Below are 11,484 nucleotides of genomic sequence, written 5' to 3'. Positions count from 1 at the left end.
GACTTCCAGTAGCTTTGGGCAATGTCCAGAAGTGTTAAGAATGATTGTATCACCTCTGAAAATGTGAATTTTGATTATGCACTAACCCTCTAATGAGTTGTTTTGAGTTTGGTGTGGAGGAAGTTTTCAAGGATCAAGAGAGGAGGATGATACAATATGATCAAGGAGAGTGAAAGCTCTAAGCTTGGGGATGCCCCGGTGGTTCATCCCTGCATATTTTCAAGAAGACTCAAGCGTCTAAGCTTGGGGATGCCCAAGGCATCCCCTTCTTCATCAACAATTTATCAGGTTTCTTCTCTTGAAACTATATTTTTATTCGGTCACATCTTATGTACTTTACTTGGAGCGTCTGTTTGTTTTTATTTTTGCTTTGTTTGAATAAGTTCATGCTTGTGTGGGAGAGAGACACGCTCCGCTGGTTCATATGAACACATGTGTTCTTAGCTTCTAATGTTCATGGCGAAGGTTGAAACTGCTTCGTTAATTGTTATATGGTTGGAAACAGAAAATGCTACATGTGGTAATTGGTATGATGTCTTGAATAACTTGATACTTGGCAATTGTTGTGCTCATAAGGATCATGTTTAAGCTCTTGCATCATATACTTTGCACCTATTAGTGAAGAAATACATAGAGCTTGCTACAATTTGGTTTGCATGATTGGTCTCTCTGAGGTCTAGATATTTTCTAGTAAGGGTTTGAACAACAAGGAAGACGGTGTAGAGTTTTATAATGCTTGCAATATGTTCTTATGTGAGTTTTGCTGTACCGGTTCATACTTGCGTTTGCTTCAAACAACCTTGCTAGCCTAAGCCTTGTATTGAGAGGGATTACCTCTCATGCATCCAAAATCCTTGAGCCAAAAACTATGCCATTTGTGTCCACCATACCTACCTACTACATGGTATTTCTCTGCCATTCCAAAGTAAATTGCTTGAGTGCTACCTTTAAAATTTCATTTCTTTGTCTTTGCAATATATAGCTCATGGGAAAAATAGCCTAAAAACTATTGTGGTATTGAATATGTACTTATGTATCTTATTTCTTATTAAGTTGCTTGTTGTGCGATAACCATGTTTCTGGGGACGCCATCAACTATCCTTTGTTGAATATCATGTGAGTTGCTATGCATGTTCGTATTGTCTGAAGTAAGGGTGATTTATCATGAGTTGAATGGTTTGAGTATGCATATTGTTAGAGAAGAACATTGGGCCGCTAACTTAAACCATGATCCATGGTGGAAGTTTCAGTTTTGGACAGCAATCCTCAAATCTCTTATGCGAATATTATTTGTTGTTGAATGCTTATGCATTAAAGAGGAGTCCATTATCTGTTGTCTATGTTGTCCCGGTATGGATGTCTAAGTTGAGAATAATCAAAAGCGAGAAATCCAATGCGAGCTTTCTCCTTAGACCTTTGTACAGGTGGCATAGAGGTACCCCTTTATGATACTTGGTTAAAACATATGTATTGCGATGATAATCCATGTAAATCCAAGCTAATTAGGACAAGGTGCGGGCACTATTGGTAATCTATGCATGAGGTTTGCAACTTGTAGGATATAATTTACATAATGCATATGCTTTATTACTACCGTTGACAAAATTGTTTCTTGTTTTCAAAATAAAAAGCTCTAGCACAAATATAGCAATCCATGCTTCCCTCTTCGAAGGGCCATTCTTCTACTTTTATGTTGAGTCAGTTTACCTACTTCTTTCTGTCTTAGAAGCAAACACTTGTGTTAACTGTGCATTGATTCTTATATACTTGCATATTTGCATTCATCATATTACTTTGCATTGACAACTATCCATGAGATATACATGTTACAAGTTGAAAGCAACTGCTGAAACTTAATCTTCCTTTGTGTTGCTTCAATGCCTTTACTTTGAATCTATTGCTTTATGAGTTAACTCTTATGCAAGACTTATTGATGCTTGTCTTGAAAGTACTATTCATGAAAAGTCTTTGCTATATGATTCAGTTGTTTAATCATTATCTTTATCATTGCTTTGAATCGCTGCATTCATCTCATATGCTTTACAATAGTATGATTAAGATTATGTTGGTAGCATGTCACTTCAGAAATTATCTTTGTTATCGTTTACCTACTCGAGGACGAGTAGGAACTAAGCTTGGGGATGCTGATACGTCTCCAACGTATCTATAATTTCTGATGTTCCATGCTTGTTTTATGACAATACCTACATGTTTTGTTCACACTTTATGATGATTTTATGCGTTTTCTGGAACTAACCTATTGACGAGATGCCAAAGTGCCAGTTCCTGTTTTCTGCTGTTTTTGGTTCCAGAAATCCTAGTAAGGAAATATTCTCGGAATTGGACGAAATCAACGCCCAGTATCTTAGAATTCCACGAAGCTTCCAGAACACCCGAGAGGGACCAGAGGAGGGCCACAGGGGGCCCGCACATGTGGCCGGCGTGGCCAAGGAGCCAGGCGCGCCACCCTACTGTGTGGTGGCCCCGTCAGCCTTCCGACTCCGCCTCTTCGCCTATAAGAAGCCCCCTGACCTAAATCTTCGATACGAATAAGCCACAGTACGAGAAACCTTCCAGAGCCGCCGCCATCATGAAGCCAAGATCTGGGGGACAGAAGTCTCTGTTCCGGCACGCCGCCGGGACGGGGAAGTGCCCCTGAAGGCATCTCCATCGACACCACTCGCCATCTTCATCAACGCTGCTGTCTCCCATGAGGAGGGAGTAGTTCTCCATCGAGGCTAAGGGCTGTACCGGTAGCTATGTGGTTAATCTCTCTCCCATGTACTTCAATACAATGATCTCATGAGCTGCCTTACATGATTGAGATTCATATGATGAGCTTTGTATCACTATTAATCTATGTGCTACTCTAGTGATGTTATTAAAGTACTCTATTCCTCCTCCATGATGTAACAGTGACAGTGTGTGCATCATGTAGTACTTGGGTAGTTTATGATTGTGATCTCTTGTAGATTATGAAGTTAACTATTACTATGATGGTATTGATGTGATATATTCCTCCTTTCATAGTCTGTTGGTGACAGTGTGCATGCTATGTTAGTACTTGGTATAATTGCGTTGGTCTATCATGCACTCTAAGGTTATTTAAATATGAACATCGAATGTTGTGGAGCTTGTTAACTCCGGCATTGAGGTGCTCTTGTAGCCCTACACAATTAGTGGTGTTCATCATCCAACAAGAGAGTGTAGAGTGGTTTTATTATGTGATCAATGTTGAGAGTGTCCACTAGTGAAAGTATGATCCCTAGGCCTTGTTTCCGAATAGAAAAGTCACACCACAAAGATTCCTATCTCCCACGTCAACTGCACGCCAGCAAGCATTTTCTGGCGCCGTTGTCACTGTTTGTTTACTGTTCCACTGCATGTTTACTCGCTGCCATATTTTATTCAGATTGCTATTACCACTCATATACATCCATATTACTTGCATTTTACTATCTCTTCACCGAACTAGTGCACCTATACATCTGACAAGTGTATTGGGTGTGTTGGGGACACAAGAGACTTCTTGCATTGTGATCGCAGGGTTGCTTGAGAGGGATATCTTTGACGTCTTCCTCCCTAAGTTCGATAAACCTTGGGTGATCCACTTAAGGGAAAACTTGCTGCTGTTCTACAAACCTCTGCTCTTGGAGGCCCAACACTGTCTACAGGAAAAGAAGCGTGAGTAGACATCACTGCTTTACCCATAAGAGATCTTAACCTTGGTGCCAACCGGGCGCGCAACCCGTCCACACTTCCGTGGTGTGAGGCCCGGTGTAAGGTCCTAGCCAATATTGTATTCCTTCACGACCTCGCACACGCACCCTTTGTTGCAATTCCGACCTTGGGTCCTCGCCGGTCAGCGTACCCCTTGGATACCTTCCGACCTCGACAATTATCAGGTTCTCGACCTGATACCTTCGCTGGTCGTTGCAACCCATCATAGACCACATTACCGTGGGGAATTAGAATGGGATCGCCACCCTCAAGTTGCTCTCGCAAGACACAACTGCTATGGTAAGTGCATCCGTTGATGTACGAGAGGAAGAAGTACAATTGACTACTCCGTCCCACTCTAGATCTTATGGTTAACACGAGTCTTATGGCACAAGAATCACTGGAGGACATTGGTTGTTAATCCTAGATGGATACAAACCCTTGCAATGGAACCTCCACCATACTCATACCATGGTTCCATTGCCCACCACATAGTCATATTCATAATTATGAAAGTAGCATTTTTGCTTTTCATGCAAGAGTGATAAGTATAGTACTTTAAAAGTAATTTGCTAAAAATACTCAAAATGACATGAGCAAGCGATGAACTTACCTTTCTTGACTGCAAGATTATGCAGGCAAGGTCTTCGATAGGCAAGGTCCTCCGGTAAGGACGATGTCTAAATGATTGGAAAGGATGCAATAATGCATAAGTATGAGATGCAATCGCTCTAAGCGTGACCTAACCCCGATGATTTAGGATTAGTGAGTTGTAATGATTAGTTCAACGTGTCTTGCACTTTTAGAGTGATTCACAAACAAGGTTCTTATTAAGGGTTGGTTACTTGGTATCATAAACAAGTAGTGCAATACATCATAACAATAATATTAATGGCACACAACAATAAGATTTGATATAATCCTAACATGGAATGAATAGTTGTTGGTTTTAGTATTATATGGCATGGTTAATGATTACTTATCATATACTTTGAAAGAATAACTTTTAAAGAACATGTTCTTTAATAAAGAACAAGTATAATAATTAGGTTTGTGGAGTTCTTATGGCTTACTATGGTTCTAATTAGTTGCTGGAGTAAGGATTAGATGGATCACAACAATGTTGGATTCATCAATAGCTAGAGCTTGCATGGTCTTGGTTAAGCATGAGTATCTTACACAATTAATTATAAATGGTTGCTATCAAGGTTGGTATATTTATTGGTGATAGCTAGCTATTGTCTATAGGTCCTATTAGGTAGGGTTGATGATGACTCTTTATTTTCTTCAAAAGAGTAACTTTTGAAGAACATAATTATTAAGTAATAAGAAGTATTTCAATTAAGGTTGAGGGTGCCTAGGGTTTTCTATATATTGGATTCACTAAGTAAGAATAATCCGTTCCTAATTAGGATGATTTGTATTCATGAAGTACTTGTAGGGTTTAGTGGAATATGGTTATGTAATGCAGAATCTTGGGCATAGTGGCTATTGGAATTCATCACAATGGTGTGATGCTAAATAAGGATAACTATGGATGATGGTTTTGGTAATAGTAACTAGGGTTTACTCTTAGTTGATCCTCTTAGATCATCTAGGTTTTATTTGGATGAGTTCATGGAATAGCAACTTATAAGTACTATGGTTTCTATTATTTTATGGGAACAAGAACACGTACTTGGTTGCTAATTGTGGTACTATAAGTCAAAAGAAAGTAACATGATTACATGTTATAACCTAGGGTTTAAATTTATAAGCAATTTAGGTTTCACATAAAATAATAGAGCTAGGGTTCCTAATGGAATTAGGGTTTTAGGGTTTCACATGAAATTATGAGGTTATAGTTTTCTTCAATATGGAATTAGGGTTTCCTATTTGTGATGCAACTCTTAAGGTAATAACTTGATTATTGAGTTGGAGTTATTAATAACTTCAAATTAAAAATATAAGATTGTACTTGGCCTTTTATTATTTTTAAAGAATTAATAATTAGGATAAATATTATTCATATTTAAATCCCTATAATAAGGATTTAATAAGATAATTATGAATGGAAAATTAGTTTTAATGGTTTCCTTATTTACTTAATTGTTTTGAAATATTTTTATAAAATTTTCTTAATTATTGTCTTTTAATTGAATTTAGAAATAAAAGTAAAAGACTTAATTAATAAGTTTTAAACAATTAATTTTTTATCAAAAATAAAAAATGTCATATTATATTTTTATTGGATAGACTTTATTTTAATGAACATTTTGTTATCTCATTTATATTTTTCAGAAATGAAATGAATTTTTTTATTCTTGTAATGTTTCAGCAATTTATGAATTATTGAAATAAAACAGAAACTACTAAACACACCCGGGCTAGTGCTACCCAGGGTCACTGACGAGTGGGCCAATGCCACGTCAGCTGCCACGCGGATGTGACGCCCCGGAACCGGTACCATGAGGATTCCAGCGATCCCACCGAAATCCGCACGATATCGATTCTGAGACGCCCCCCGACACGACGTGCGCGACAAATCACACACGTGATGCCAGAGGAATTAACACGAGCGGTAACATTACAACAGGATTACAATAGAGCCCACAAGCTACATATATTACAACAACAACTCCAACGAGTCAAGATACAAAATACAATACAAAGATCCAAATCATACAGAAGATCGAATGCGTCCGAGTACGGACAAGATACAAATTGGACTAAGAGTCCTGAAGATAACCAGTGGCGTCCATAACCCTGCCCAGGCCAAGCCGGAAGGGTAACCTTGCTAACGTCGTCTTCATCGAACATATCTTCATACCTGCCCGGTTATATCCCGTAGAAGCAGCAATAAGTACGGGTTCGTACTTAACAAGACTTCAAGACGTATAAGCATTCGTCAACCAGTCGTCCTTTGTACTTGAGGCACGCAGGGGACTTAGAGGACGCAAGAGGAACGTCATAGGCAATATGGTGGGGTTAAGCGGCAGCGCGCAAGCACTAAAACCTATAGAGACACTCTACAACATTCGTCTATTCAGAGAAGATGAGAGAGCGCACAACTAACAGTTCTATACTCTGCAAACATAACCCAACCGATGTGTTCCCCCCTCGCCAGGAGGTACTTACAAAGGCACTCACACGGTTGTCAAGTTTTAACCATTTATTATTGAAGTTGTGCTAACTTACTACACAAGTTATTATGATTGAAACAACAGGTGTAAGTTGTCTATGGTCAAGTCATACAGCTCCAAGTCGTCCATAACCGCGGACGCGGCTTATCGATAAGATTGTAACCCTGCAGGGGTGCCCAAATGTGCCCACACGCACGCTCAACCCACTTGCGACAGGTGGATATCATGACTCGCACTCTCCTTCACTACACCAATGTCCAGGAAGCCACCTAACTAAGTTTAACCCGTTCAGAGCCCGATCGGAACTCTGGCGCGGACCTAGCTGTTGCGAGAACGGCTAAGAGGATCAGAGCCCACTAGAGGATGACCTCTTAACAATACGTGCCGCACCTACGGACGTGCAAGAGACAACGGGGTTACAAGGCAACATGGCTTCCCCAAAAGTAACATCATATCATCTGACCACAAAGAAACAAGCTTGCACGCCCGAGAGAAACAAAACAAACATCCAAACTAGTTGTGGCCACTGGACAAAGCTGTAGATTCCGGCAGTGGTCGAGGGGAGACCCGGTAAGCATACCCACATGTGGTTAGAGCGCTCAGTCTCGGAACAGATAACAAGAACTCGGGGTCCTAAGATATTTAGGAAACACAAGTGAGCCTTCATAAAACGATCAGCTGACCCACCGATGTCTCCGCTAAACAAATGTTAACAAGTAAAGTATCCATGATTCTTCCCAACATATAACCCGATAAGATAACGATAACGGTAACAAGATAAAACAGCACTAGCATGCACTACGACTCGCAAGGGCAGACTCGATAACCAAACAATAGCCATAGGAGGTGGTGGTGGCAATATGGGCTGCTTGAGGTAACAAGTGGAAAGGACACGTGACAAGAACGCAACTTAAAGATAGCATGAGGGAGAAGGCAAAATAAAATAGGTGAGCGACTTCTGCAGGGGCAGGAGTATAGGGGAAATGCTTGCCTGTTAAAGCTTGCCGAGGAACATCCGGAGAACTTGTCGTATCTCGCAACACCACTTCGCGATCCTATCCGGGAAGAAGCAAATGCTGGACAAACAACGTATGCAATCTTACTACTACGGATAAATAAGATCCAGCATGATCAAGATGATATGCATGACATGGCAAATATGGTGCAATGCAATTTATCCAATTTAAGCGGAGTCAGAACCCCAGACAATCAAATTAGAGTTGGAGTTGCATTTTCTACCGGCAAATTTAAGGGTGGATTAGCATGGCACAACATGGCAAGGATGTGCTACTTCAAAGTTTAAACGGAGCGGGAAAACCATATTCGGAATCCGAAATACTCCGCATATATGTAAGGTGGAAATGCACAACTATCAACGCGCGACATGATGCGAGATGCAAACAGATGAATGGATGGCATATTCATGTTCGGTGCATTTTTCTGATCAAAATTCATATAAAATACTTTATATTTCGAGTTACGAATTAAAAGTTATTAACATATTAGTTTTTATTATTTAAAATAGATAAACATATTTTATTTTAATTGGGTAAGGACCCGAAAACAAAATACAGAAAGGGGGAAGGACCCCGGGTTACTTTTACAGACATGCAGGGGTTTTTCTTGAAAATGTCAGAGGCAAGGATGGCGGGTTAAGGAATTAGAACATGCAGGGGCTGGACGCAAAATCGTCCAGATCCAGATCGGAGAGGATTTCTCACCAGATAGGGAGCTACCCGGGTGAATGACAGGTGGGGCCCGAGCGACGAGGTGGGTGCCACGCTGGCGAAGCATGCGGGGCGCACGGAAGATGCTCGATGCCTTGCGCGTTCCAGAGGACGTGGTCACCGCGGCGGCGTGGACGCGCGCGGTCGATGCCGAGCGTCCCTGGATACGTGCGGGTGTGCGTTGGGCGCCTCTCGTCGGCGCGAACCATATGGAGGCGGTGCGGTCGTCGGGGACCACCGGAGAGCTCGCCGGCGGGGAGTATCTGCGACGGAGAAACGACATCACCATCGGTTACCCGAACCAGGAAGCAAAAGAGGATGCGAGGTTGTCTAGGGGGTGCGCGAGGTTACCAGGAAGACGAAGGTGGCCTTGGTTTGGCCGGAGGTTGACGAGGTTTGCCGAAATCGTCGAATTTCGCCGGCGGTCAGAGATGGGTATCGGCGAATTTGGCGTTGATTGAGCGAGGCCCAGCTCGATTCCTTGCAGGGGGATGGAGAGGACGACGAGGCGGATCTTCTGGTTGTCTCAGCTCGGCGAGGGGTGGTCGGAATCAATGGCGCCATGGTGTTCTGCGTGGTGGACGAGCTGTTCGTTGGTTTCCTGGGTTCACAGAGAAAAGAGAAAGATAGGGAGAAGAGGAGGAAGATGGCGGCGCGAGGGAGGAGATGGTCTAGGGTTTTCTGAGGCGTTGATGGAGATTAAAAAGGGAAGGGAAGGAGCAGGTTGAGGTGGAGCATGTGCGGTGGTGGTGCGGTGTGACGAAAGCAGCACGGGGCTCTCGTGCTCTCTCTCTCTCTCTCGAGAAGAAAGCGACAGGGAAGGAGGACGAAGGGGTATGCAGGCCGAAAGGGAAGGGGGTTTGGGCCAGAGAGGAGATGGGCTACTGCAGGCTGGGCTGCTCCGGATGGAGGGAAGAAAAAGGCCAGGGGGAGAGAGGGGTTTTTATTTTTAAAATCCTTTTTCCTTTTCTCTTCCAAACTGTTTTGCAAAAAGGTTTAAAAACAGTTCAAATAAATTTAGAGTTTGAATGAAGAGGTGGAGATAGACGAAACAAAAATAGTTTTATTGTATGATAGTTTTGGGTTAGGGTTTATTAAAAGAGAAGACAAGGGGTTTAATAAATAAACCTTATGAGAGGAAGAAAAACAAAATAGTTAGAGTTTACAAAATAATTTTATTTTGTAAAAACATGGATGGTATGATGCATATGCCATGATGATGCATGAAACAAAAAGAACAAGCAGATCTATTAGGGGTACTACCCGGGGCCGTTACAATCGACACCACTAACAAGGGATCGCGCCCCGAGATCCCACGTCTAGGTACGGGGGAGAGAGGTGGAACTATCGGATCTTCAGGCGACGTGTCGATCTCCTCGACACCACTAACAAGAAGTCTTGCTCCAGCTTGGGTGGTCGACACCCCTCACAAGAATTCTTGCTCCATGAAGGAAGGTCGACACCACTAACAAGAAGTCGTTGTTCCCTCTGTTGATGATGCGCTTGCGCCGGGACCTCAGAAGATCGGAACTAATAGGTGAGGCAAAGATCGTCCAACCCACGTCGGAACCTGAGACTCGAGAAAACCCAGATAAGAGAGAAGACTCAAAACTCACAAAGGTAAGAGGAGAAAGAACAGAGGTAAGGAGAAAAATCAGAACTAATCAGATCTATCCAACGAATTTTCAGAAAATAGTTTGGACTCTAAACTCAACGGCCGTTGGCAAGGTTATCCTACAGGCTGGACTAGTGGGGTATCGTCAACCTGAGGCTCTGATACCAACTTGTGACGCCCCGGAACCGGTACCATGAGGATTCCAGCGATCCCGCCAAAATCCGCACGATATCGATTCTGAGACGCCCCCCGACACGACGTGCGCGACAAATCACACACGTGATGCCAGAGGAATTAACACGAGCGGTAACATTACAACAGGATTACAATAGAGCCCACAAGATACATATATTACAACAACGACTCCAACGAGTCAAGATACAAAATACAATACAAAGATCCAAATCATACAGAAGATCGAATGCGTCCGAGTACGGACAAGATACAAATTGGACTAAGAGTCCTGAAGATAACCAAGTGGCGTCCATAACCCCGCCCGAGCCAAGCCAGAAGGGTAACCTTGCTAACGTCGTCTTCATCGAACATATCTTCATACCTGCCCGGTTATATCCCGTAGAAGCAGCAATAAGTACAGGTTCGTACTTAACAAGACTTCAAGACGTATAAGCATTCGTCAACCAGTCATCCTTTGTACTTGAGGCACGCAGGGGACTTAGAGGACGCAAGAGGAACGTCATAGGCAATATGGTGGGGTTAAGCGGCAGCGCGCAAGCACTAAAACCTATAGAGACACTCTACAACATTCGTCTATTCAGAGAAGATGAGAGAGCGCACAACTAACAGTTTTATACTCTGCAAACATAACCCAACCGATGTGTTCCCCCCTCGCCAGGAGGTACTTACAAAGGCACTCAAACGGTTGTCAAGTTTTAACCATTTATTATTGAAGTTGTGCTAACTTACTACACAAGTTATTATGATTGAAACAACAGGTGTAAGTTGTCTATGGTCAAGTCATACAGCTCCAAGTCGTCCATAACCGCGGACGCGGCTTATCGATAAGATTGTAACCCTGCAGGGGTGCCCAAATGTGCCCACACGCACGCTCAACCCACTTGCGACAGGTGGATATCACGACTCGCACTCTCCTTCACTACACCAATGTCCAGGAAGCCACCTAACTAAGTTTAACCCGTTCAGAGCCCGATCGGAACTCTGGCGCGGACCTAGCTGTTGCGAGAACGGCTAAGAGGATCAGAGCCCACTAGAGGATGACCTCTTAACAATACGTGCCGCACCTACGGATGTGCAAGAGACAACGGGGTTACAAGGCAACATG

The sequence above is a fragment of the Lolium rigidum genome, chromosome 2 (assembly GCF_022539505.1).
Source record: "Lolium rigidum isolate FL_2022 chromosome 2, APGP_CSIRO_Lrig_0.1, whole genome shotgun sequence".
NCBI classification, from domain to species: Eukaryota; Viridiplantae; Streptophyta; class Magnoliopsida; order Poales; family Poaceae; genus Lolium; species Lolium rigidum.
This window is presented reverse-complemented; position numbering follows the sequence as displayed.